Source organism: Lotus japonicus, chromosome 3 (genome assembly GCF_012489685.1).
Source record: "Lotus japonicus ecotype B-129 chromosome 3, LjGifu_v1.2".
NCBI classification, from domain to species: domain Eukaryota; kingdom Viridiplantae; phylum Streptophyta; class Magnoliopsida; order Fabales; family Fabaceae; genus Lotus; species Lotus japonicus.
Window position 1 is genome coordinate 49042274 of NC_080043.1, and position 27091 is coordinate 49069364.

At 38.1% G+C, this 27091-nt stretch overlaps 1 non-coding gene across 1 annotated transcript; it reads right to left on the reverse strand.

The window, feature by feature from the left end:
- Nucleotides 1–4514: 4514 nt before the first annotated feature.
- LOC130709605 (small nucleolar RNA R71) lies at nt 4515–4621 on the reverse strand. The gene has a single exon (XR_009010085.1). It is a non-coding gene; the product is annotated as a small nucleolar RNA R71 (small nucleolar RNA).
- Nucleotides 4622–27091: the final 22470 nt, after the last annotated feature.

A 27091-nucleotide genomic window follows, 5' to 3' on the forward strand; every position in this document is an offset into this window, starting at 1 on the left:
TAGATCAGTTCCTCTGCAATTGAAACCACAATAATAAACCCAAAAACAGAGAACTCAAATCAATAGAATAGGATACAAACAAAAAACTTTAAAATTAATTAAATTCTAATTATTAAATAATAATTACTAATTTTGAGTGATATTAATCATATACATAAAGAGAACTTTAGTACGAACAATTTAATACACCAAAAATATTATTTTTATGTCTCAACACGATTTTTTATTATATTTATAAAAAAATTATTTTTAATATTTAGTAATTTAGTTGCACTATAATAATTTTTATACTATATTAAAAAAAGAGTATAAATAAATCCATGCAACGCACGGATATTATATCTAGGTTTCAAACTGTAACGCAAATTTGTGTCAAATAATTAATTATCTAAAAATTTAAATTATTTATCAAATAATTTGATATTATTATTTCTAGTAGTCATCATCTTTTGAATTGAATAAATAAGTTATATGTATACACACTTGCCTTGAGTTTCTACTATGAATATTTCATAATAACTAGTTCCTTTGAGACGAATATGATATTATTTTTTTTATAAAATGAGACGAATATAATATTGAAACCACAACTAATGGTTTTCTCCTATAACCAATTACATGTTATATATTATGCGAATCTTCACAAGGTCAAGTTGTTTGAAGCATTTACTTGTTTGAAAATGTTCGGAGCAATATTTTAATTTAGTCTTAATTCTACTTTTGGTCCCTGAAGTAACACGATTGTGCGAAACTCATCCCCTTTGTTTAAAACGAGCGGTTATCGTCCCAAACGTTTACGCCGTGAGCGGTTTTAGTCCCTCCGTCCATTTTCCGTCAATTTACTAACGGAAGAAGCTGACATGGCTTCACATAATGATGTGGATGGCCACTTCTTGCTTCTCTCTTCGATCTTGCCAGGAGACTCGCGTATATTGGTACACAGACACTAGGGTTCATCAGATTTGGGGATTTATCCCCAATCTGATCGTGAATTGGGGGGGGGGGAATTAATTAGTTTTGGTTTTTTTTTTAATTACACACATGGCAATAATAACCAGTGGTCATCCACGTCATTAAGTGAATCCATGTCAGCTTCTTCTGTTAGTAAATTGACGGAAAATTGACGGAAGGACTAAAACCGCTCACGGCGTAAACGTTTGGGACGATAACTGCTCGTTTTAAACAAAGGGGATGAGTTTCGCACAATCGTGTTACTTCAGGGACCAAAAGTGGAATTAAGCCTTTTCTCTTAACCAGGGGGAGTACTTCGTACTTTCTTGTTTTTCTAACTTAGTTTTTCACACTCTTTTTGCTTATGACAAAAAGAGAGTACAACCTATGTTTTTGATAAGTTTAAAAAAAAATTCTTTGGAGATTATAAGTGATGAATCGTTAAGACTATAGATCTTTCATGAGGCAACAACAAGGAATACATTCCACTTAAGTAATTATATACTCTGATCTAGTATAGTTCTGATTCATTTACAATGCTTATATCATTTGACGAACTATTTATATTGCTCTGATTGATATCACTCTGATCACTATCTCAATTTAGCTCAGAATCTAGACTATTCTAACGGTTTCATTAAGTCTTAGATTCAGGGGGAGCTTAGCTCAGAATCAAGCTCTAGACTTGGATTCAGAAGGAACTAAATAAACTATACATTCTGAGTGTATTCGGTTTATTGTTTAAGAATTCTTCATCAAATACATGGTTTTGTCATCATCAAAAAGGGGGAGATTTTAAGACCAAGATTTGGTCAGTTTGTACAACTCTATGTTTTGATGATAACAAGTTTGTATTTTGTATGAACAATTAGGGTATTCTAACGTTTGTCTTTTTAAGTGTTTGACAAACAGGTTCTGATTCTGATTTCAAGGCATATCCATTAGAAGTTAAAGATCAAATAGTAACCAATGTATCGCTTCTTCAATCACTACGTTCTTCTGAACAGTAGTAAATGCTTCAGATGTTCTGAAGATTAAAGCTCTGATGTGGGATCTGAAGATTCAAGTGCTGAAGTTCTGAAGTCCAGAAGTTCTGAGCGAACGGTCCAAAAGCTGAAGACTTGAAGATTCAGAAGTCCAAGTGAAAGCTGGCTCTCAAGACCGAAGTTCTTCTAATTCTGAAGACCAGATGTTCAGAGTGAACGATCCAGAAGCAGAAGTTATGAAGGTCAGAGGATCCAAGCTTCCTTCTGACTCTGATCAATTGCTTCACAAGTTCCAACATGAAGCGTCACCAAGATCAGAAGTCAAATAGGATAAGGAAAATGTCATTATCAATAGTACAAAAGCAGTGTACTATTTTTCCGCCTTACCTACGAGGTTCAGCCACAGCAGATTCTGTAATTTTCCGAATTTCCCTCCAACAATAAGATTCTTTCAACGAATACATCCTCTCACCTTGGAGTATTTAAAGGATGAATAGAGAAGAAATTGGCTAAGAAATATTGTGTAATACAAGTGAAAACTACCAGCGAATACCTTAGCAATATTTATTCATTGTTCTTATTGTGTATTGATGACCCTATTTTAGTAGTGTTTTTAGGGTCATTTCTTTGTTTGTTTTGAGTCTTTTTGTTGAGTCTCATGTAGTGTTTCATGCATTATCATGCATTTTTATCTTTTCTTGAGTCTTTACTTTGTTTTGGTAATTTTGTAGTTTTATAGGGACTTTTCTTGCATTTTAAGTAAGTTTAGGAGTTGCATGGTTTTGTTGTGTTAAATGAAGGGCCTCTTGTGCTAATGAGCTCTTTGAGCTTCTAAATTCTTCCTTGACTTGTTGGTTAGGTTTGGAGAGCAGAAACTGAAGGTAATAGAAGGCCAAGAAGCATGGAATTGAAGGAGGACTTAAAGAGGGCTGAAGAGGAGTTACAAGAAGCTGAAAAGTTCATTCCAGAGAGGCTTGAGCGCCTATGCACTGGGAATTGGCGCCTAGGCGCTAGTGCAATTTTTAGAGGGTTTTTGGAATTGGCGCCCAGGCGCCAATTAGCTCCAGAGTGCATGTTTTGGGCATGCAAAACACTTAGTCATTTTACTCATTTTAGATCAAGTTTAAGAGCTGAGGAGAACCTTAGGGCTGTAGGAAGACTTCCAACTTGTATTTTTCTCAGGTTCTATTTGCATTTTCTTTATGAATTCACTAGCCATGAGTGGCTAGTTCCCTTTTTTGCGTTGGGTTAAGAGATTCTATGAATTTTTAGTTTGTTAAATCCTATCTCTATGCATGAGTTCTTGATTTAATCTTGTATTTCAATTTCATTATGCATGTTTAGCTTTGGTGCACCCTTGCTATAGGCTAGATTATAATCAAATGGAAGTTTGTTATGATTTAGGGACATGAATTGAAATAGATCCTTCTATACTTGCTTCTAGGCATAGAGTGAGGGTAGGGTTTTGTTGGCCTGAATATGTATGCTTAAAAACCTCTTATGAATGATTAAGTACACAAGGAATTGGGCTTAACTTTCAATTTGAGAGAATTACTTTTGTGAGGAATCAATTAGTAAGTACATAGGCTAAAGCAACAAGAGAAAAATTAAGATGTCGCATGCATAGGATAGGTAAACTAAAGTGGATTAGATGATCAACAACCCAAGGCAATTTTCCATCAATTGTTAATTTCAACATTTTCCAACATTGCTCTTTTGCAAAACTTTTGTCACCAACAACCAAAACCAATTTCTGAATTTTACTGTTTTAAGAACTTGCAAACTTTAGACTTAAATCAACAATTCTCACTCACAATCCCCGTGGTTCGATATTTTAAAACCCGGAGATATCTGTGCACTTGCAGATTGACCAACAAGTTTTTGGCGCCGTTGCCGGGGATTGTTTGTGGTTTTCGGTTTAAGTTGAAAAGTTTGTTTGTTTGTGTTACTAAGCATTGCATTGAATAGGTGTTACTAACATTTTCTCTGTTTTTGTGATTTCAGTTTATGCAAGGTAGACTTGGCACAGATCTATTGGTGTTTGATCCGGAGCCAGAGCGTACTCTCCGTCGTCGTCGAGCTCAGCAAAGAGCTGCTGAGATAGCCGCCATGGCTGTCCATATGACGGAGGAAGAATTGCAAGCCCACATTGAAGAAAGAGTGAATGAGGCTAATGCTCAAAGACTTCAAGAGCAAGAAGCAGAGAATGCCAATCGTTCTCTTAGAGACCTCACCTCGGCTGCCATGAGCTACGATTATCCGGGCAGCATAGTTTCCCCCGATGGCACGGGAAACTTTGAGCTGAGGCCGACATTCATCAACTTGGTGAGCCAAAATAAGTATGGTGGAGGTTCTCTTGAAGATCCTCATGCACACATGGAGCGGTTCATCCGCAATTGCAACACCTATAGGGTTCAAAATGTTTCAGCGGACACCATCCGCTTGAGTTTGTTTCCTTTCTCTTTGAGGGACACTGCTGAAGAGTGGTTGAATTCACAGCCCCAAGGTAGCATTACATCTTGAGAAGATCTAGCCGAGAAATTCACCACAAGATTTGTTCCAAGAGCCCTCTTGAGAAAGCTTAAGAATGACATCATGACGTTTGCTCAATCCACCGATGAAAATCTCTATGAAGCTTGGGAGAGGTTCAAAAAGCTCTTGAGGAGGTGTCCTCAACACAACCTCACCCAAGCTGAACAAGTGGAAAAGTTCTATGATGGTCTCCAATATTCTTCGAGGTTTGGCTTGGATGCGGCCTCAAATGGAGAGTTCGATGCCCTACTTCCACAAGTTGGGTACGAGTTGATTAAAAAATGGCTATAAGAGCCATGAACTCTAGTATTGAGCGCCAAGCCCCAAGAGGAGTCCTTGAGGTTGAAGCTTATGATCAACTAATGGCCTCCAACAAGCAACTCTCCAACCAAATGAATGAAATTCAAAATCAAATGAAGACGACCAAGGTGATTGGAGGTCGAGTTGCCAAAGTGGAGTGTGTGACTTGTGGAGGGCCACATGACAGTGAAGAATGTACCGAGACTAGACAAGAGGAGGAAGTGAAAGCCATGGGTCAAGCTCGGAATGACCCATTCTCAAACACTTATAATCCAGGATGGAGGAACCACCCTAATTTTTCTTGGAGGCAAGGGAATAATGGGCAAGGAAGTGGCTTTCAAAGGCAATTTCCTAGTCAAGGGTTCCAAGGCCAAAGCTCAAGACAACCTCAAGAGCGAGGAGAAGTTGAAGGTGGTGGTAGCAAGAAAAGCATAAAGGATTTGGTGGAAACTTTCATCAACCGAACGGAGAACAATTACAAGAACCAAGAGGCGGCTATCAAGAATCTTGAGAATCAATTTGGCCAGCTGGCCAAGCAAATAGCCGAGAGACCTCAAGGTAAGTTTCCTTCCGACACTATCCCCAATCCTAAGCAAGAAAATGTCTCTGTTGTGACCACTAGAAGTGGGAGAGTGATGAATGAATTGAAGAAAAAAACAGAGGGAGAAAAGAAAGAGGAGATAGTTGAGGGGGAAGTAGTTGTGCCTATCAAGGCGAGAGAGATAATTGACCTTACTCCTGAAACTAGCAAGGTTCTGTTTCCTAAAGCATTGGCTAAGAAGAGCTTAGATAAAATGTTTTCAAAATTTGTTGATGTTTTCAAAAAGCTCCACATTAGTATTCCTTTTGCCGATGCTTTGGAACAAATGCCTATATATGCTAAGTTTATGAAGGATATTCTGCATAAGAGAAGAAGGTTGAAGGGAGTAGATGAGACAGTGTTAATGACGGAGGAATGTAGTGCCATTTTGCAGCGGAAAATGCCGAAGAAAAGAAGAGATCCCGGAAGTTTCACTATTCCAGTGGAATTTGAAGGCATGGCGGATGTGGAAGCTTTGTGTGATCTTGGAGCGAAGCATCAACTTGATGCCGCTCACCATGTTTGAGAGGCTGAACCTAGGAGAGGTTACCCCAACCATGCTATCCTTGCAAATGGCGGATCAATCCATCAAGACTCCATATGGGATTGTGGAGGATGTCATGGTGAGGGTAGACAAATATGTATTCCCCGTGGATTTTGTTGTGCTTGATATGGAGGAGGATGAGAAGATTCCTCTCATTCTTGGTCGACCTTTCTTAGCTACTGGTAGAGCTAAGATTGATGTTGACAAGGGTCACCTCATTCTCCGTGTTGGTAAGGAAAAGTTACGGTTTTCTGTTTTTAATCCTATGATTGAGACTAACCATGATAATGATTTTGTTTGTGATGTGATTAGAAGCAAATCGAAGGTTTCGGAAGAGACCCCCAAAGCTAATGAAAAAGTTGATGAGTTCCATCCGGCTCTCATCAAGCTTGTTAGTGGTAACAAGTACGGGGGGTCTAAGTACGAGAACTTGCATGCTCACATGGTTAAGTTTACCCAAGCGAGCTCCCTTGCTAAGATTGAGGGTGTTTCAAGTGATGAAGTGAAGATTAAACTTTTCCCTCATTCTTTGACAAGGGAAGCTAGAGCTTGGTTTGATGAGCAGAAGGACATAGCCTCATGGGAGGATCTACTTCAAAGATTTTGTGCAAGGTTTCTTCCTTGCACTTGTGGTAAGTTAATCAATGGAAATGAATTTCCTTCCTAACACATAGGAAGGAGAGTCCACATAGGACTATAACCTAGGGCTAAATGGGAGACAACTCATTCTTTTTATTTTCTCTTTTTTATCTTTTATTAGTGTAGCATTTTAGGTGTTTAAATTGAAAAAAAAAAAAGAAAATTTTTTTTTTGAAAAATCTGGGCAGAGCGCCTAGGCGCCAATTAGTGACAGAGGCACTGCCTCTGGAACTGACTTGAGCGCCTGAGCGCTCCCCTCGAGCGCTCCTGGTGCGTTTCAAACCAGTTTTTTGGGTTTTAAAACCCCAACTTTTCATTTTCCCACTCTTAACTCTCATTTCTTCAAAAAAAAACCGCACCCCACACTCTCCATACCCCATTTCTACTTCTAATTTCTCACTTGCACACACTTTGGCTTTCCCATTTGCTTCCAAGTTTTGCATTGCATCAAGCTCATTCCACTAGCACCCACTCACTCTCAAGTCAAGGTAAGTTTCATCTTTCACTTTCCTTCATCATAGTTCATGGGATTTGCAATGCATGCTTCTTTTGGGGTTTGGGTGAGTGATTTGTGCTAATGCAGGTTGGGTTTGGGTTGTATTTGTTCATAATGGGTTGATTTTGTGCTTAATTAGAAAGGGGTTGTGAATTTCTGAGAGTTTGGTAGTTAGGATTTTGTGGTTTAGTGTAGTTTAGTTTTTGCTTACTAGGTATTTGTTAGAATGCCTCAATGAGTTCTTTTAGTCAATTTTTGGCAATTGCTTCTGTGGTTGTCTATTTCTCTTTGCGAAAATCACTATGAGGCTTGTTGGGTGCTCCTAGGTAGTTCTATTTTCATTTTTTGTACAAAGTTTCTCCTTTCATTTCTTTTTATTTTTGAACTAACATTTCTAACGTTTGTGGCTTGTGTATGTGCTAACAATTGTGCAGATGCCTGCAAAAAGAGCAAGGACCAACACAAGAGCTGCAGCTTCTTCCTCCACCTCCCAGAGCTTTGATCGCTCTCGCTTCCTATCATTGATTAAGGAGGAGTTTTACCGCTCTCACCTAGCACACAAGGAGTGTGTGAAGGAGCGGGGAGTTATTTATCGGGAGGGAAGGAGAGATCTCTTGGGCATGCAAGAAGCCATGGAGAAAAGGAGGTGGAAAAATTGGGTCAACCCCATTCCCTTTGCTTGTGAGGTCATGGTGAGGGAGTCCTATGTGAACACCTACTCTGACAATCAAGAGGATAGGTCCAGGCCACCGATGAACTCATCTTGGTTTAGGGGGGATGTGATTGAGTACCATCCTTCAATCATCCGAGAGCATCTTGGTCTCCTCACGTAGGACCAAGAGAAGGAGTGCTTCCCCGAGAAGGCCACCTATCATGAGCTCTTAAAGGAGAAGTCATCGGAGATCTTAGAAAACTTGAAGGCAGTAATTGTTAGGCCCGGGCGGAATTGGGTTGCAGTTGATGATGAGATTATTTTTATGAGGAGGAAGGATATGACACCGCTGGCCAGAGTTTGGGCTGAATTTTTGCAGGATTCCCTCTTTTCTAGCTCTAACAAATCTGAAGTTAGAGAGTTTGCAATGGTTGCCATCTACTGCATTGTGAGTGGCCATCCTATGGACGTGGCTACAATCATTGCTGCTAGGATTTATTCCCTCTACAATGGGAGTAAAGATAAGCATCGTCCCGTTTTTCCTCATTTGATTTGTTCCCTAATTCATGCAGTGAGGGACAAGGCTAGGAGGCCAGTCTTTGTTATTGAGAAGAGGTTGCCAGTTGCACCTCAACTCAGTAAGGAGAGGATCACTCAGCTTTATCAAGAGTGGATGGAAAGAATGCCTCAAGAGAAGGAAGAGGAAGAGGATCCTGAGGAGCCAGCGGAAGAAGAAGATGAAGAAGAAGAAGAAGAGAATGTTGAGGTGGTGAATGAGGTGGTTACTCCACCACGTGCTGACCCTTCACCGGCTTGGATGGAGGCTGCTTTCGGGCGGATGTTCTTGAGGCAAGATCGCCTACACAGGGATCTTGACCTCCATTGGAAGGGTGGTAGCACATTAGACCCCAGGTACAATGGCCCCATGGATTTCAATACCTTGGAGCAGGGGATGATAAATTTGAGCTTAATGCATGATGTCGGTGTTCATCCGGATTATGGTGATGGAAAGGGTGACCATGACCCCATGGAGTGACTATGTTGAGGTATTCCTACCCTTAGTTTAGGTCATGCATCTTTAGCATATTTCTCAATTTGTAGATTTTTTTTTCCTTTTTATCATGCATCGTTAGTTAGTTTTGTCTTTCTTGGGTCTTTTACTTCCCTATACTCACATGCTTTTAGTTATAGTTTTGCTTCCCTACTCGTGCTGTTTTTGAAAATGCTTTTGTGAATACTTGTTGTCGTTTTTGGGGATGAGTGATTGCATGTTTGGGGAAGAGAGGAGGAGACTTCGGTCTTCCGAGTGTTTCTTGAGAAAGGAGTTGGTGTGAGTCCATTGAGGGTCTATTTTTGACCCTTCACCATAAAACATCTCTGGAGGATCCTGACTCACTTGCAATTCTTGGTTCTGCGTTGATTTCACTCATAGCATGCTTAGTGATTCTTGCTTTATTCTTGAGACTTGTAAGATTTCTTGAGATTCTGAATTTATTGATTGAACATTGTCCTTAGTTGCCCTACTTGAGCCTTTTAGGAGATTTTATTGTAGCCAATTGATTGGGGCAGATGTTTGGTTGGAATTTTGGGAGTGTTAGTCCTTGTTTCATTTGAATGGAGCTGAAAAAAATTGTGAAATAGTCTCTTGCCCCAAATAAAAAGTTATGAAAAAAAAAAAGAAAAGAACTCCTAACCAAACGTTGGAGTTGAAAAAGAAAAAGAAAGTTTGAAAAAGGGGGTGCAAGAGACATGTGAAAAAAGAGAAAATTCATTGTGAAAAGCTTCGGGGTTATTAATAGAGGATCACACTCAATGAGCTTGAAAGCCTAGAATTCCCTTAGGGACCAATCACCATCGTGTTTTCACCAAGCCAATGTTTCAACCCTTTTGAAAGTCTCTTGAATATTTGCATGTTTAATCTTTGTTGCTATTGAGTGAATGACATTCAGGACCTATGAACTTGTTTGTGTGCTCAGTGCACTAAATTGACATCTCATCCTAGGATTTTTAGATCTATATGCTTCTCATGAATGGACTCTACACTCTTCTCTTTTCAAAACTTGCATGAAGTAGATTGTTGGGTCTTTCTCTTGGAACTAGCTGTGATTACTTTGTCCCCCTGTTTTGTTTGTGAAGTATTCCTGGTTGAGAGCACTTGTTTGGGAGCATTTCTTGCGCTTGAGGGCAAGCGAGTGTTTTTTACGCTCGAGGGCGAGCTGCCGTTGAGTATAGTGGTGTGATTACCTTATTTTAGTAGTGTTTTTAGGGTCATTTCTTTGTTTGTTTTGAGTCTTTTTGTTGAGTCTCATGTAGTGTTTCATGCATTATCATGTATTTTTATCTTTTCTTGAGTCTTTACTTTGTTTTGATAATTTTGTAGTTTTATAGGGACTTTTCTTGCATTTTAAGTAAGTTTAGGACTTGCATGGTTTTGTTGTGTTAAATGAAGGACCTCTTGTGCTAATGAGCTCTTTGAGCTTCTAGATTCTTCCTTGACTTGTTGGTTAGGTTTGGAGAGCAGAAACTGAAGGTAATAGAAGGCCAAGAAGCATGGAATTGAAGGAGGACTTAAAGAGGGCTGAAGAAGAGTTACAAGAAGCTGAAAAGTTCATTCCAGCGAGGCTTGAGCGCCTAGGCGCTGGGAATTGGCGCCTAGGCGCTAGTGCAATTTTCAGAGGGTTTTTGGAATTGGTGCCCAGGCGCTGGGAATTGGTGCCTAGGCGCCAATTAGCTCTAGAGAGCATGTTTTGGGCATGCAATTGGCGCTCAGGCGCTATGAATTGGCGCCTGAGCGCCTAGACTCGTATTTTGTGGCTATAAATAAGGCTTAGGCCAATTTCTTTTAAAACACTTAGTCATTTTACTCATTTTAGATCAAGTTTGAGAGCTGAGGAGAACCTTGGGGCTGTAGGAAGGCTTCCAACTTGTATTTTTCTCAGGTTCTATTTCCATTTTCTTTATGAATTCACTAGCCATGAGTGGCTAGTTCCCTTTTTTGCTTTGGGTTAAGAGATTCTATGAAGTTTTAGTTTGTTAAATCATATCTCTATGCATGAGTTCTTGATTTAATCTTGTATTTCAATTCCATTATGCATGTTTAGCTTTGGTGCACCCTTGCTATAGGCTAGATTATAATCAAATAGAAGTTTGTTATGATTTAGGGACATGAATTGAAATAGATCCTTCTATACTTGCTTCTAGGCATAGAGTGAGGGTAGGGTTTTGTTGGCCTGGATATGTATGCTTAAAAACCTCTTATGAATGATTAAGTACACAAGGAATTGGGCTTAACTTTCAATTTGAGAGAATTACTTTTGTGAGGAATCAATTAGTAAGTACATAGGCTAAAACAACAAGAGAAAAATCAAGATGTCGCATGCATAGGATAGGTAAACTAAAGTGGATTAGATGATCAACAACCCAAGGCAATTTTCCATCAATTGTTAATTTCAACATTTTCCAACATTGCTCTTTTGCAAAACTTTTGTCACCAACAACCAAAACCAATTTCTGAATTTTACTGTTTTAAGAACTTGCAAACTTTAGACTTAAATCAACAATTCTCACTCACAATCCCTGTGGTTCGATATTTTAAAACCCGGAGATATCTGTGCACTTTCAGATTGACCAACATGTATACTCTTGCTTGTTTAGAAGCAACTTGTTGTAAACCCAAAACTTCTACAAATATGTTTGTATTTCCTTGAGAGACCAGTGAGGTCGGGATTCTTGAGAAGACTAAGACTTGTGTTTCTTAGTGTTGCTAGTTGTTAGATTTGTTAGTCACTGAGCAAGGTGTGTTAGTGTAGTTGTAACAATCTTTGATAAGTGGATTACCTTCATTATACGAAGGAAGAAATCACCTTAACGGGTGGACTAGATTAGCATGAGGGAAACACTTGTGTGCTTTTCTCATCTCTTTATCTCTTTTACTTGTGTTCTTGAAACCGAGAAGATTTGTTAAAATCTTAGAGGGAGAATTTTTAAACGTAAAACCCTATTCAACCCCCTCCCCATTTCTAGTGTTTTTCATACCTTCAGAGACAATCATAGGACCACACCTCCTGATCGCCGCTTATAGCGTCTCACAAGACGGGACAATCATAGGACCACACCTCATGATCGCCGCTTATAGCTTCTCACAAGACGGGGATAATCATAGGACAACACCTCCTGATCACCACTTATAGCGTCTCACAAGACGGGACAATCATAGGACCACACTTCCTGATCGCCACTTAGCGTCACACAAGACGGGACAATGATAGGACCACGCCTCCTCATCGTCACTTGGGTAATTCAAACCACATATTATTCATATTTCCAACAAGTATAAAACACATCAAATGCATACAAATTCAGTTCTCTATTTCAACACAACAATAGTCCTAGTACCAACAACAACCAATGGTTGAAACCCTAGAAAACGGAGACGCACGTCTCTATTGTTAAAAAATGGCCGAAGCCTTAGAAAACATTCAATATAAGCAAGTATACAACATTGCAAGCATACCAAAAGACGATTAAACATCTTCATCTCAAGCGCAAGCAGTGCGATTAAACATGCAAGACTCAAAGACGATTCTAAAACCGATTTACCCTTACCTTTTACTTCTCCTTCCAAGCTTAACATAACAGTCTGATCCAAAAGCAAGTCCCCGAACTCAGCAAGTTCCCTGAAGCATCCTCCTTCATCGTGAAACCTCACCGCTCGCTCCAAAACCTCTTTCCTCGGCTCAACTCGTTCCAAACCTTAAGAAAAGTATCATTGATTAGTCACTAAGAAACAATACAAACTAATAACACTAATCAAAACCCAAAAATAAGTTTTCGAAGCTTCAGAGTTTGACATTTAGGCACGAATGGACAACAAGATTTGTGTTCGCTAAAACACGCATAACTTGAGCTACAAAACTCGGAATGACACGAAACCAAAGCCAAAATTTCAAAAACTGAAAGAGCTATGCTATAGGCCAGGCCATACATACCCAAATTTTATTTTTGGACACGGTACCATGCCCACAAGTCTCAGCCACTAACAAAAATAGGGTTTCCCGGATTTTTTCTTCGATCTAATTAAATTCCTAGGTATTCTTAGGTGATATCTAGGGTAGGGAAACACTCGGAACAATTACGGGAGCTAAAACTAGAATATGGTCTTTTTGGTCCAATAAAATTGCCCGAAAACTCAAAGTTGATATTTTTTGAAACAGATTTTGAATAACGATAAACAAGACATTTACTAACAAAAAATCCTACAGGCGCTAAGCAAGATCGAGACTTTTTGATTCAAAAAGTAAATTCACAGAGGAAATGGGTTTTTGGACAGTTTTTCATATCTACGGCGACTCAGAGAAAATCCGAACATACCGACAGCGATTATAGCATGTTGGGTTAGTAGAGAAAAGCATTAGAAAATCGAAGCTATAATACATTTTGACATTTAGCTCCAAACTTTGAGCACAGAAAAGACATAGAGAAAAGCATTAGAAAGAAGAAAAGGATACAAGGGTTATGATCCTTGCCACCGTATCTATCCACATCAACTGAAATCGCGACGATCAAGCAAGAGACGAAGAATCGGCGCCGGATTCTCCCTTACTCTCTCACTCACGGCCATGGGCTGCTCCTAGGGGGGAAATGGAGATATTTTCTATTTTCTCTCCTTTTAAAGCAGAGGGGAAAAGAAGAAAAAGAAAGATTTCGCGGGTCCAGTCGTTTCGGTACTTTCGTCTGTTGATTTTAGGTAAGTATTCGGCCATAGAATGCCGAAATTCAAAATGAGGTTCATTTAATTGAGGAAAACGTCTCAAAGACGGTGTGAGTCGATTTACGCCGAAAAACTACTTTTTGCAATCGACGTCGGATGAAGAAACTTTCTTCTGAAGAAATATCACAAACATTGAAAGGAATGAGGTTTCGCGAATGGAAACTTCGTTAGAAACTCCGAATAGAAAAACTCTTCATTCAGGGTCTTCATTAAAGTCCCCGAGAAGTTAAAGTCTAGCTTCGACGGACTTCCGGGAAGCAAAACCTAACGTGCGTATAGTCCAGAGTTTCGTAACGAAACACTGGTCGTGGGAAAAATACCGTAAGGTTCTTATTCTTCCTTCAATTCTTAAATTTTCTTAAACAGTGCTCTATGAGCGGATATAACCTTTTTCGGACAGTCTCGACCTTAGTCGGGTGCGAATATGGCTCGTGCTATTACTTAAGCTGACTACAGTATCATCCATCATAAACTGAACTGAATTATGATATAAATAATTTTCATGACTCAGAATAGGGTTCGAGTCAGAAAATAACAAAAGAATAATAGAATATAAATACCCAATTAATTAATATAACGAATATAAATAAATAATGTAGTTATTTATTTCAGGGTCTTACAGCTCCGGTGTTGATTAGGTTTAGTGTTGCCTCCGCTTGGGATGTTGGTTGATTGCTACATGGGGATTGTCAATCGTCGTCCTCATGAGTTCGTCCCCAATCGTCAAGTTTTGATTTGGTGTGGGTAAGCAAACATCCCAAGGGAGCAACGACTATCCGGCTTGTCATTGCCTAGCATGTGTCGGACGAGAGTGAGTTTCCAGTTCGCATCTATTAGAGGAGGGTCAAACGAACAAGAGTGGGTTTCCAATTCATATCTATTAGAGGGGGTCAAACGAACACTTCCATAATAAGTATCCGTTGGAGGGGTCGAATAGACACTTCCAGAACAAATATAATATGAGATGTATGAAGGAGTAGCGAGTCTCGAATTTAGGAGTGTATTGAAAATTTGCTCGTATTCTAGATGGTGAAGTTTGAAGGTCAATACATAAACCTGTCTTCTTACAAATGGATGTAGAATATGTACATATTCCCTCACGTTTTAATTTGGATCAATTGTCCACTTGACATGTGAGGATATTCCTGCTGGCTTATCGATCCTATGCTATCAGCGGTTATAATCACCGCAAGTCCGCAACGCCTTATCAAACAAAATGCCTGATTAGTATAATCTGTGCGAAACAAAAGAAATTAATTAGACAAATTAAGCAACAGCTCGTTTCTTTTATCTTGTCTACAAGTGTTTAATATTCCCATTTGATTACAATTTGTCCATTTGGTAAATTAGTTTTTTATTTTTGTACAACGGAAAGATAAATTGCACCCGCCAAGAATCGATCCCTAGACTTCCTACTACCCATGATGATAATAGGCTCTAAAATCACATTTGGTAGGAGACATCTTCCATCAAACGTTATGTATGCCTCTCTATTTAGCATCGGAAATTTTTGGAATAGTAAAATTTGATACGGTTCTAGAGTTCTATAATTAATAGTTTGAAATTCAATCCCCAAATGTAAAATCAAATAATTAATGTATCTTTTTTTAGATAATAATATTTTTTTTTACATGACCAAACGTAAATTAAAAACTAAAACTAGCTAACAACATCTAAATATAATGATGCATAAACAAACGATGGGGCGTCTCCAAACTCGTTTCTTAACTCCCGATAAACTAGCTTGAAGCGCCAAAGAATCCAATGTATTATACTCCAAATTTGTTTTAGATAATACTTTATTTATCTTCAGCTAATTATTTATAATTTTAATTATTAGTTCATGAAGATTCTTTTTAAGCAAAGTGCTTATCTGTTAGTACTAAAATAAAACAAAGCATAAGGAAGACTCTTTCCATCCCATGCAAACAACAATATATAGTAGATATACGGAGGAGGTAGTGTTCTATTGTCAACTAAATGGGGGATGAGTTACTCACTTTGTGAGCTAAGGGAAATGAAGAGTGTTAAATGGTGAAGGTTAGGGTTCAAATATGGTAAAAGAATAATTAATTTACTAGCAATTAATAACTAACATTTGTCTATTAAAAAAATTTGTCAACGAAAAAGTTAATTTTTTTTATAAGAATTAAGATTTTAAATGATAATCTCGAGTAAACTCTTTATGGTGGAATATGGTTGCAGGTTACTGGCGTTTGCTCAAATTAAAGCTGGTTCTGCTGGTCAAGGGTGATTAATGACCTGTTAGATTGTCTTACTCATTTGTTTTATGTATCTGGAAAAGCTAGCATCTAATACATATTAACAATTGTTAACTCTGGCAGTTGGCATGTTATCATGATCATGAGATACTATAGGGACGTTTGACGTACCATATATGGTGTATGTCATTGTCCAATGGCTTCTTTTTGTCTAATAAAGTCAAATATTTACAAGTGCCTCTAGGCTCTAGTGGTTATGTCTACAGTGAAGTATAAAAAATGTGGCAAGTTTAGTGGTCCATTGCACACATTAAGAATTAGCCTTAAATTAATTATAAATTATCAAAATGCAAATAGCAAAGAGAGCTGTCAAGAGACGAATTAGCCCTAAATTAATTATAAATTACAAAGTGGAAATAGCAAAGAGACCTACCACAAAGAGATCAAAAAAGGCATGGAGAAAGTGCTCAGCAAAGATTGACTCATTTTTGTGCTAAGAGTTAAAGTACCCCTTATACTTTCTTTTAATGCATTGCTTTGGCTTAAAAAAAAGAAGAAAAAAAATACTAACAGTTGGATTGCAATAGCTGCCAGATACTTAAATATTTCTTTTTCAAACTCACACATATTAGAATCAGGAATATGACAACAGAAAAAGTTGTTAGAAATATTATGAAGATAGTTACGCCGTGGACGAACCACTGCCTTGAAAGTAAAAATTCAGGCAGACTTCTGATCCAATCCATTGTCGGGTTTCCTCTTCAATGTTAGCACAGTTGCACGCAAGGTGCAATTCACTCAAAACCTATACATGCTGGAGTCTCTACAACAATGCTCAGAACTCACAAAATAAAATGAACATCACTCATTTTCTTGTGTCTCATGTTCTACTTCATTATTCTCTTATGAATAACAAGGTTCCATTTTACGATGTGCAAAAAAAACAAGGTACCACCTTTCCCAGCACAAGAAATGGTCGCTGCCCCTATTCCATATATTGACCCTTCCAATTATCCATGATAAAGAGCATGTTAATTGCCATTGAAAAACTGTTAGCACCAATTGAAATAAAACTGACTGAAAATAAATTGTTAAATATCAATTAATCTATTGTTTGAGAAACCGAAAACAAAATTAAGATTGGAATAAATTTTCTTCAATGTCATTATTCTTTCAATCCCCACTAATGGCTAATAAGAGAGGACATTTTTCTGAGCAAAGAAAGTTAATTTTTTTTAAGTGTCAATGTCCAGAGAATTGAATTAACACGTGGTGAAATGAAGCAACAACTTTTATCAAAAGAGTGAACGAATCTTGAACTAGTTTGACTTGATTAGAACCCCCACTATACACACCATAACTTTAAAATGTAGAGACTCCGCGATAGAATATTAAAGTCATTTTCCGAACTTGGATACATGTGAGCATTTTAGAAAGATTGTCCAACTCTTTCATAGAGGCTTTTACCATCTCACTCACATAGTTATTTACATAAATTTTAAATGCGTTTGATAAGCATTTAAGTGCGTCTCACAAAGCACTTTCACACATGTCAACTCTGAATGAATGCGTCTCATAAGCATTTAAGTGCATCTCACAAAGCACTTTCACACATGTCAACTGTGAATGAATGTGTCTCATAAGCATTTTAAGTGCGTCTCACAAAGCACTTTCACACATGTGAATTGTGAATAAACTTTATTTCATAATTTTATTTGAAAGTACAACAAGTGGATCTCAAAAGCACTTTATCGTAGAAAAATCAAGTGCGTCTCATTAACACCACCACAAATGGTTATGCATCTCTTTCAAAAATAGCATTACCTCGCGTCATAGGGATGAGAATGTAATGTGGACTGGTCAGATACTCCTCCCACATATGATATCGTCATTTGGCTGATGACCTCTTCAGGCATGAATGGTTGCAAATTTTTTCTAGTCACCTATTTCGACCTCTACTCAAGGGATGACAACCTTGGTAGATCGGAACCTAGTGCTAAAGACGCGCTTCATCCTTCTGCACAAGGACTCGACGTCTTGCGGGCATGTGGACCTAACCCGCCCTAGAAAGAGCATGAAGAAAATGCGCTTTGTCCTTAGGCATTAAGGACTCGACGTCTTGCGGGCATGTGGACCGGACCCGCCCTATGTGGTCTTGGCGGGACCTCTAATGTATACCCCTGTGTGGGACATGACGGATTGAGATACTTGTATGTGTGTCGAGACCATAATTGTACGTGTGTCGAGATCATAACTGTATGAGTGTCGAGACTATAACTATACACACTACTAAAAATTATACTTTTCACATCAGGGTTTTCACAACGGTGGAAATAATACCTGATGTGAAAGATAATACAGTGGCAATATTGAAATTTTAGTGAACTTTTATGAGAGTTTTCACATCAGTTGGGAATATGTCTGATGTGAAAAGTAACTCGTAAATAGTTTTTACAACGATTGATATAAAATTCGATGTGAAAGTAATATGCGGTGGCATTTTTGAAATTTTAATAACTTACTTTTCACATCGGTTAGATTATAGCCGATGTGAAAAGTCCATCTTTTCTTTATTTTTCACATCGGTTAGAATATAACCGTTGGGAAAAGTACTTTTCACATCGGTTCGAATATAACCGTTGGGGAAAGGTACTCTTTTCTTTATGTTTCACATCGGTTTTTCTAAAACCGTTGGGAAAAGTCCCTCATTTCTCTGTTTTTGACATCGGTTATAATTAAACCGTTAGGAAATGCCCCTCCGTTCTTTAATTTTTTCACAAACCCTGAAACCCAAACGCGCACAAACTCACTATCAGCTCTCGCCATCACCTCTCGACGCCGCCATCAACTCTCGCTCTGGTGCGTTCGCCACCACCTCTCGCCATCAGCGCTGGTGCGTTCGCCATCACCTTTCGCCATCAGCTCTGGTTCGTTCGCCATCACCTCTCGACGCCGCTCCTGGTTAGATCTGGTGTTAATGGAAGCTCTCGACGCCGCTCCTGCTCTGTGACTCGCCGCCGCTCCTGCTTCGACACTATCAAGGTAGTTTCTGAACTTTTAACTGATTTGTGTACTGATTTGAACTGATTTGAACTGGGTTTTGGGTTTTATGTACTGATTTGAACTGGGTCTCATGCTTAGGGAAATCGTTTTTGGGGTTTTGGGTTTTAGTTTATGAACTTCTAATTTAGTTTTCTGGTTTCGACAGTCCTTTTCCTTCAACCTGCAATAGAGGATGGAAATCGGTTTCCATTTGTTACTGGAATTCAAAATTTCTTGTGTAGGAACTAGTAGGAATTGGGAATAGATTTCGATGTGGGACTCTCATCTGCAACAGAGGATATTGGAAATCGATTTCCATCTTAGTAGGCTATTGATAGAGAAGTTATCATTCCTAAGGGTAGAGCATTGAAAAGAGAATGAAACTCTAAGAATAAGTTTCATTTTATAGATGGATCCATGTAGGAATCCTCAAGCTTTGATCCTAGCAATGATGCATGGGAAAGATGAAATGCTGCACGTTTGGTTTATGACCTCAGTTACAGCTTCGATAGCTCAAAGCATGGTGCACATGGAAGTAGCTTCAGAGTTCAGAGATTCATAAAGATCTAAGGGGAGAGCTTTCTCAAAGGGATATGATTAGAAGCAAGGACATGTAATTTAGCTCTTTACTGGTTTGCATGACAATACTAATGTGGTTCAATCTCAAGAATTGCTCATGAATCCATTTCCTATCATGAAAAATGTTTTCATTATGCTTCTTTGGTGTTCAATGCATGGACTCTGATGTTTTCTTCTCTAGCAAATATGGCAAAGTAAGTTGATGAGCTTTATTATCCCCCCTGCTTGGTTTGATGAGGATCCACAATTTTGTAGTCATTTATCAAATTTATTCTCTTACAAAATATACAAATAAAATGTAGTAGTCCCATATGGTCAACAACGGCAATGATTGTTTGGTCTTTAGTATCCTGATTTTATTATTGTGAAGATGAATAGCCTCTTCCAATGCTAATGTACATTTTTATGCCTTATAAAACTTCTAAATTAATGTATCTTGGTAGGTGCTTAGCAATAAATTTTTTATAAATGAAGGGATTGTATTGTTGACGAAATAACCTGGTCTTAAACTGTGTTTCAAATGATGATAAGAGAATATTTTGTTTTCTAGTTTAGATAGTCTTTTTCTTTTGGCTTTGTAATGGCCTTGTAATGACTCCATTTGCTTTTGTTTTTATCTTACCTTTCTTTTGATACTTTGCAGAAGCTTGGCACCTGTTGTGGAAAGGTACTTAGCTTGAGTTGAAAAAACAGTAGCAGCTGAGTTGTTCTGGAAAGGTACTACTATCTAATATTCATTTTGATTTTGAGTTTCTTCAATGAATTTTTAGGCCGCTTCGTCTCAGATTTACACCTCTATCATATATGTCTTCATAAGTACCCTCTATTTTTACCTCACACTACTACTAGTTCATGTTTCTGCACTTTTCTGTGACTTTGTTTACCAAGGGTAAATAAGGTTCATTTAAATAATATAACTCTTGTATTATTTTAAACTATCTGTGATATTGATGGAGAGAATAGTATGCTGATGTGCTGCGTTAGTTTATTAAAGCTAGAATCTGTGAATCATGTAACATTTTTAACAATCTATTGTTGATATATGCTAATGTGATGTGTTAGTTGATTAAAACTTTTCCACTGTTTTGCAAGTGATATATTCCAGATTGATGCTGCTGATGCTTGTTTCTGCGCTTGGACATCCTATGATTGGTGCTGCTAATGTGAAATTTGGTTTCTGCTATACCACTGCCATATCACCACTAGTTTTCAAGCTGAAGGGAATTTCAATTCTTCTTGTGGGTACCTTGTTATACAATGGGATACTCATGTCTTTAATTTGCTGCACTTGTTACTGATGTAGATGTTTTTACATCTTTTTATTTCTTGTGCTTTTGTGCATTTGTCTCTGCACATTTTTAGTCTAGTTTTTGATTCACTTAGTCTTTGTTTTGGCTATGCTACTCGTTGTTTAGCTGAAATACTCTAATTAAAACTTTAGTGATATCAAACTCTAATATTAGTTTGGTACCATTCACTTCATTTCTTCATCATTTCTTTAGCACTTTGCTGATCTATATATATTTGGCAATGCATGATCAATTATCACTTATCAATGAATTTCTCTTTTCAAAAAAGATTGGTGATGTAAAAAATTCAGCTCAAATTTCTATAAAAAAAAAGCGTAAAAAAATAGAAAAAAAGGAGATCTCACATCGGTTAGAATATAAGCTGATGTAAAATATGTAAAAAAAAAACGAGAATTTACATCGGTTATTTGCTCTCAACTGATGTGAAAACATGACTTTTCACATCGGTTATTTGCTCTAAACCGTTGTGAAAACATGACTTTTCACATCAGTTATCTGCTCTCAACCGTTGTGAAAACATGACTTTTCACATCGGTTATTTAACGCGACCGATGTGGAAAATTACTTTTCACATCGGTTGTATACCCGATGTGAAAAGGTGGGGACATACCACATCACCTTTACCCACATCGGTTGCAAAACCGATGTGAAAAGTACTTTTCAACCGATGTGAAAAGTCCTTTTTGTAGTAGTGACATATGTTGAGAATATGACTACTAGGTTGTTACCCTCAAGGCCCAGCAGACTGAGAACAAGACCCAAATGTAATAGGTTTAGGTCATGACTTCAGCCCCACTATAAAAGGCTAAGTCTCCAATGAATAAAACAAGTTCCACTTACTATACGTTCAATGTGTTGTGCGGCTTGAACCCTAGGACCAAGAACCCTAGATCGGAAGGGTATTGTGCCGTGTAAGAACATAATGCATAAGAGTACTCATATGGCTTAGTTTGACCAACAAATTAGGTATCCACCGTACTTTCTTTTTTCTCAAGGCTTCCTCAACGTATCCAAGACAACTTTCTTGGTCAATCCTTTAGCAGGAAGATCAATAAGACTCTTTTATCTTCTTACGTACTCAAAGAAAATCAAACAATTCTTAATCAATTTCTTAGCAACATGTATGACATGTATATGTCTTTTCTCTCTATTGCAAGCATCATCGTTGCCAACTCCAATTGCTTCTTGTGAATCACAAACTCAAGTATAAATTGAATCATTCATAAAACTAAAGACATCTCAATCCAATAATCATATTATCATTCAAGATCAAAAATTTATAGATAATAACATCACGAGCATAACCAACAAAGCAATAAGCTTTAGCACCAATACTCTTTCTCTTAAGATCTGGTATTCCTACTTTAGTCAAATACCCCCACAATTCAATAATTTTCAAGCATGAGAGAAAGCATATCTAAAAATGCTTTCTTAAATTTCACCACTATGTTAAGAATATAGACAGACTTTAAGTTAGCTTTCACCCACATAAATATCAGAACTAGGCAACATAAGAAACCTGGTTTTGCAGCCATTCGCCTATCCCATTACAGCCATTATCTGACTACCCAGCATCATCTCTCCCTTTTTTAATCTAGTTTCTTTGAGATTGTCTTAGCTCATTTGTCTAGAAAGACACATCACATAAATTATATAGCAAATGAGTAAGAATATATACACATACCAATCCATTATATTTTCGATTGAGCTTGTCCATGACAGCAGCACACACTCAAAAAGTGTCTTCCAAGTCGTGCTCATTTATAATGTCATAATGTCATTGATTCAAAAAATTATGAATCCTATGAATCCAAACCCGCCAAATGTGCAGAAGCACTTGGTAGTCACAATGGATGAGTTACCATCCAACTCCCTGCATATAAGTTACAACTCAATCGATATGGGGAGGTAAAATTAAATTTCCAAAAGGACAAGTAGACAAGTTTTGCAAGTAAACATTTTCTTGGGAGACCAATCCTCAAATAAGAAATTAGATGGATGCTTCAACTTTAGATAATCATGCGCAAGAAGGTGAAGGCACATAGCATATTCATAATATTATGGCACAATGTGAACCTTATCTTTCCTGAAATTTATTTCCCCCTTCCTAATTTGTTGAGCAGCACGTCATCAACATCAGCAAGAGTAAAATAATCTTTTTCATTAAAATTGTTGGAAATATTAGGAAGATAGCTGCGCTGTGGACGAACCATTGCCTTAAAAGGAAAAATTCTGGCAGACCTCTGGTGTAGTCCAGTGTCGGGTTTGCTCCCGAAGGTTAACACATCTGCACGCAAGGTACTGTGCACTAAGAACCTAGACATACTGGAGTCTCTACAACAATACTCATAACTCACAAAATAAAAGGAACATCACTCATTTTCTTGTGTCTCATATTCTACTTCTTTATTCTCTTATGAATAACAAGGTTCCACCTTTCCCAGGACAAGAAATGGTCGATGCCCCTATTCCATATATTGACCGTTCCAATTAACCATAATAAAGATTATGTTAATTGCCATAGAAAAACCGTTAGCACCAATTGAAATAAAATTGAAACTGAAAATAAATTGTTAAATATCAATTATTCTATCATTTGAGAAACTGAAAACAAAATTAAGATTGAAATAAATTTTCTTGAATGCCCTTTTTTTTATTTTTGAGAGAGCAAAAGATATATATGATATATTAATCAAAGTCGAGAAACAAGCCCTCTCTACAATGAGCGATACAACAAAACCACGGAAAGAAACGAACATAAATGAATAACAGCAACGAAAAACCAAAGCACCTGCCTAAAACCAACAACAACCAAAACAACCAAAACAACCAAATTAATAGGAAAGCAAACCCCAAAAGCAAATCCAAACCTCGACCAACAGAAAAAGGCCTTATCCACCACCGTATCTCTCCGCCTCAATAGCCTCCTCATTAGTGACTGGGAAAACCAAGCCGCAAGATTTACCAAGCTTCCAGCCCTTAGTCGCACGCGTGTGCACAGACTCAACACTACCCACATGCGCACCCCCCCTCTGCTCATAAGCGGAGTGACATCCGATATCAATGGCGACTGCATGTCCTCAGAAATTATATCCTCAAACACTTTGTTCTTCCAACGTCGTCTAGTGAAACCAAGGGCCTTCTTGTTCCTACCACGACCAATAATCTTTTTTGGGCGACCTCTCTTACGGCGCGGCGAAGTCTCCATATCATCCTCAACACTACCCATATGCGCACCCCCTGCTCATGAGCAGGAGTGGCATCCGATATCATCGGCGACTGCTTGTCCTCTGAAATTATATCCTCAAACACTTTCTTCTTCCAAAGCCGTCTAGTGAAACCAAGGACCTTCTTATTCCTACCACGACCAATAATCTTTTTTGGCTGACCTCTCTTACGGTGCGGTGAAGTCTCCATATCATCCTCAGCACCCGAAGAATTACCATTATCAAGCCCGTCATTAGACAACACATCAAAAGGAGAGAACACAACACGTAGTGGCAGCCCTGAAGCCTCAACATCGTGACTCACAACCTGCACCCCAATCCCGCGAAGGTACATCCGAAAGCTCACCCCGCACATCCTCAACCAAGGGCTTACTAGCAATACAGATCACATGTTCTGATCTAGCAAGAAATTCCGAAGCCGGCTTGACCCTCAATTCATTGATTCTCAAATCAAAGTCAGAAATAATAGCACGAAGAATATGATCCCCATATTGACCCCAATCCAACGCATCCAATTCGCAAACACACCCTACCTTCATACAGAATTTCAAATCATCATCCACATAAACCTTAAACTCTTCAATAGACGAAGCACTCGTCGAACTCGCCACAACAATTATAGATGCATCCTCAATGGCCACATAATCAACAACCAGAGGCGAGGAAGAAGCAGAAATAGCAAGGCTAAGACCGACAAAGGCAGGGAGAGAATTCTCAATGGCCAAAAGACCAGAAGCCAGAGGCGAAATTGCACTAGAACAGGCAAGCCCAGAACCAGCAGATATAACAGACCCAGAAAACGCACCTTGAACCATGGAACCTTGGCCAACAATCTCTGGAAACATATCATCATTAGGATGCAAACACCCATGAATGCCATTATTCCTTCAAAAGTATCTTAAATATAATTTTCGTTTGGTTTCTTAAATTTGATATAGGTGAACTTCATCTCTATGTTTTGTTTACTCTAATTTTTTTTAACCAAATGATAATCTAAGATCAATCTGTGAACTATTTATTTTTGAAAGTTTCTTTCATAAGATTAAACTGGAGCTAGAATGAAAGTCCAATTGTCTGCAACTACAAGAGGTTCGGCTTGAAGACACCTCCTCGATCCAAACTAAACCGGTGAAAGAGGAGGTGTTTGTAGCAAAAAAATCAGCAATCGTATTGCCATCACGACGAACAAAAACAAGAGAAACAACATCAAAAGTATTACATAAAGAAAGACACTCTCTAACAGCATAAACTAAATAAGAACGACCATCTGGTGGCTTCTTCAACACCTCTGAAATAATTGGAAACAATCCGTGTCAAAGGAAACCAGACGAAACTCAAGTTATGAAGCTAGAACCATAGCTCAACAGAGAGCAACCGCCTCCGCCAACACCATCGAAGAGTCTGCCAAAGGAAATGTAGCCGCCAATACCATAACCAGCCCATCGCTGTTTCTCGCCACCATCCCAGTACCCGCGTGTCCCTCTTTGAAAGCACCATCAAAATTGATCGTAATAATTACAAAGGTTTCATAACATAATCTTGAGGAGTTTTAAATCTCCTAAAATGCTATTTGTGGCTAAAATATTTTGTAGAGGAGATTAGAGAAGAGAGAAAATGAGTAAAGAGAAAGATGTGAAAAAAGAGAGTAGATTTATAAGTTGTTTGGTATGATAGTAATATAAGAGAGAAACATATATTTTTATTTAAAAATACTTATATTTAGATTTAGTCAATTCCTGTCGGGTCTTAACACATTTCTAGTGTTTTGAAACTGCAAGAAAACAGGTGAAAATAGAAAAAAAAATAAAAAACAAAAAATGTCTGACCAGGTTTTTACACCTTCTAGCGTCTAATGACAAGTTCTTGTTTTAGACCACCAGAAAAGTACAACAAGGGAAGAAAAAAAAAATACCAAACACCAATGGTGTAAGACCAAGATTTGGTCAGGTTATACAACTCTATGTTTTGATGATAACAAGTTTATATTTATGTATGAACAATTATGGAACTTTAACATTTGTCCTTTAAGTGTTTGACAACCAGGTTCTGACTCTGACTCAAAGACATATTCATCAGAAATTAAAGACCAAAGAGTAACCAATGAAACGTTTCTGCAATCACTACGTTCTTCTGAACGCTAGCAAACGCTTCAGATGTTCTGAAGATTAAAGCTCTGGTGTGGGCTCTGAAGATTCAAGTGTTGAACTTTTGAAGACCAGAAGTTCTGAGCGAATGGTCCAGAAGCTGAGAGTTGAAGATTTTGAAGTCCAAGAGTAATCTGGCTCTCAAGACCAAAACGCTTCTAATTCTGAAGATCAGATGTTCAGAGTGAACGGTCCAGAAGCAAAAGTTTTGAAGGTCAGAGGATCCAAGCTTCCTTCTGACTCTGATCAATTGCTTCACAAGTTCCAACATGAAGCGTCGCCGAGATCAGAAGTCAACTAGGCTAAGGCAATGTCATTTTCAATAGTACAAAAGCAGTGTACTATTCTAACCACCTTACCTACGATGTTCAGCCACAGTAGGTTCTGAAATTTCTAGAATTGTCCTCCAACGGATAGAATCTTTCAACTAATAAAACACCTCACCTTGGAGTATAAATAGGCTGAAGAGAGAAGAAATTGACTAAGAAACTATTGTGCAATACAAGTGAAAACCTTCAAGCAAAATACCTTAGAAATATTTCTTTATTGTTCTTATTGTGTTTACTCCTGCTTGTTTAGAAGCAATTCTTTGTTAGCATAAACCTTCTACAAATTTGCTTGTAGTTCCTTGAGAGACTAGTGAGGTCAAGAGTCTTGAGAAGACTAAGACATGTAAGTCTTAGTGTTGCTAGTTCTTAGATTTGTTAGTCACTGAGTAAGGTGTGCTAGTGCAGTTGTGACAATCTTTGAATAGGGGATTACCTTCATTCTAAGAAGGAAGAAATCACCTTAACGCGTGGACTAGATTAGCTTGAGGGGTTTATCAAGTGAACCAGGATAAAACACTTGTGTGCTTTTCTCATCTCTTTATCTCTTGCACTTTGTGTTCTTGAAATCGATCGAGAAGATTTGTCAAAATCTTAGAGGGAAAGTTTTTATATGCAAAACCCTATTCAACCTCCCTCCCCTTCTAGTGTTTTTCATACCTTCAAATGGATCCCACCACTTTGACTTCCTTATATATCTCCTCTCACTCACCAGATAAGACATATAGCTTCATCTCTCATCGATCTCTTTCTCCTTTATCTCTGTCTCTTCTCGATCTAGCAAATAAAGT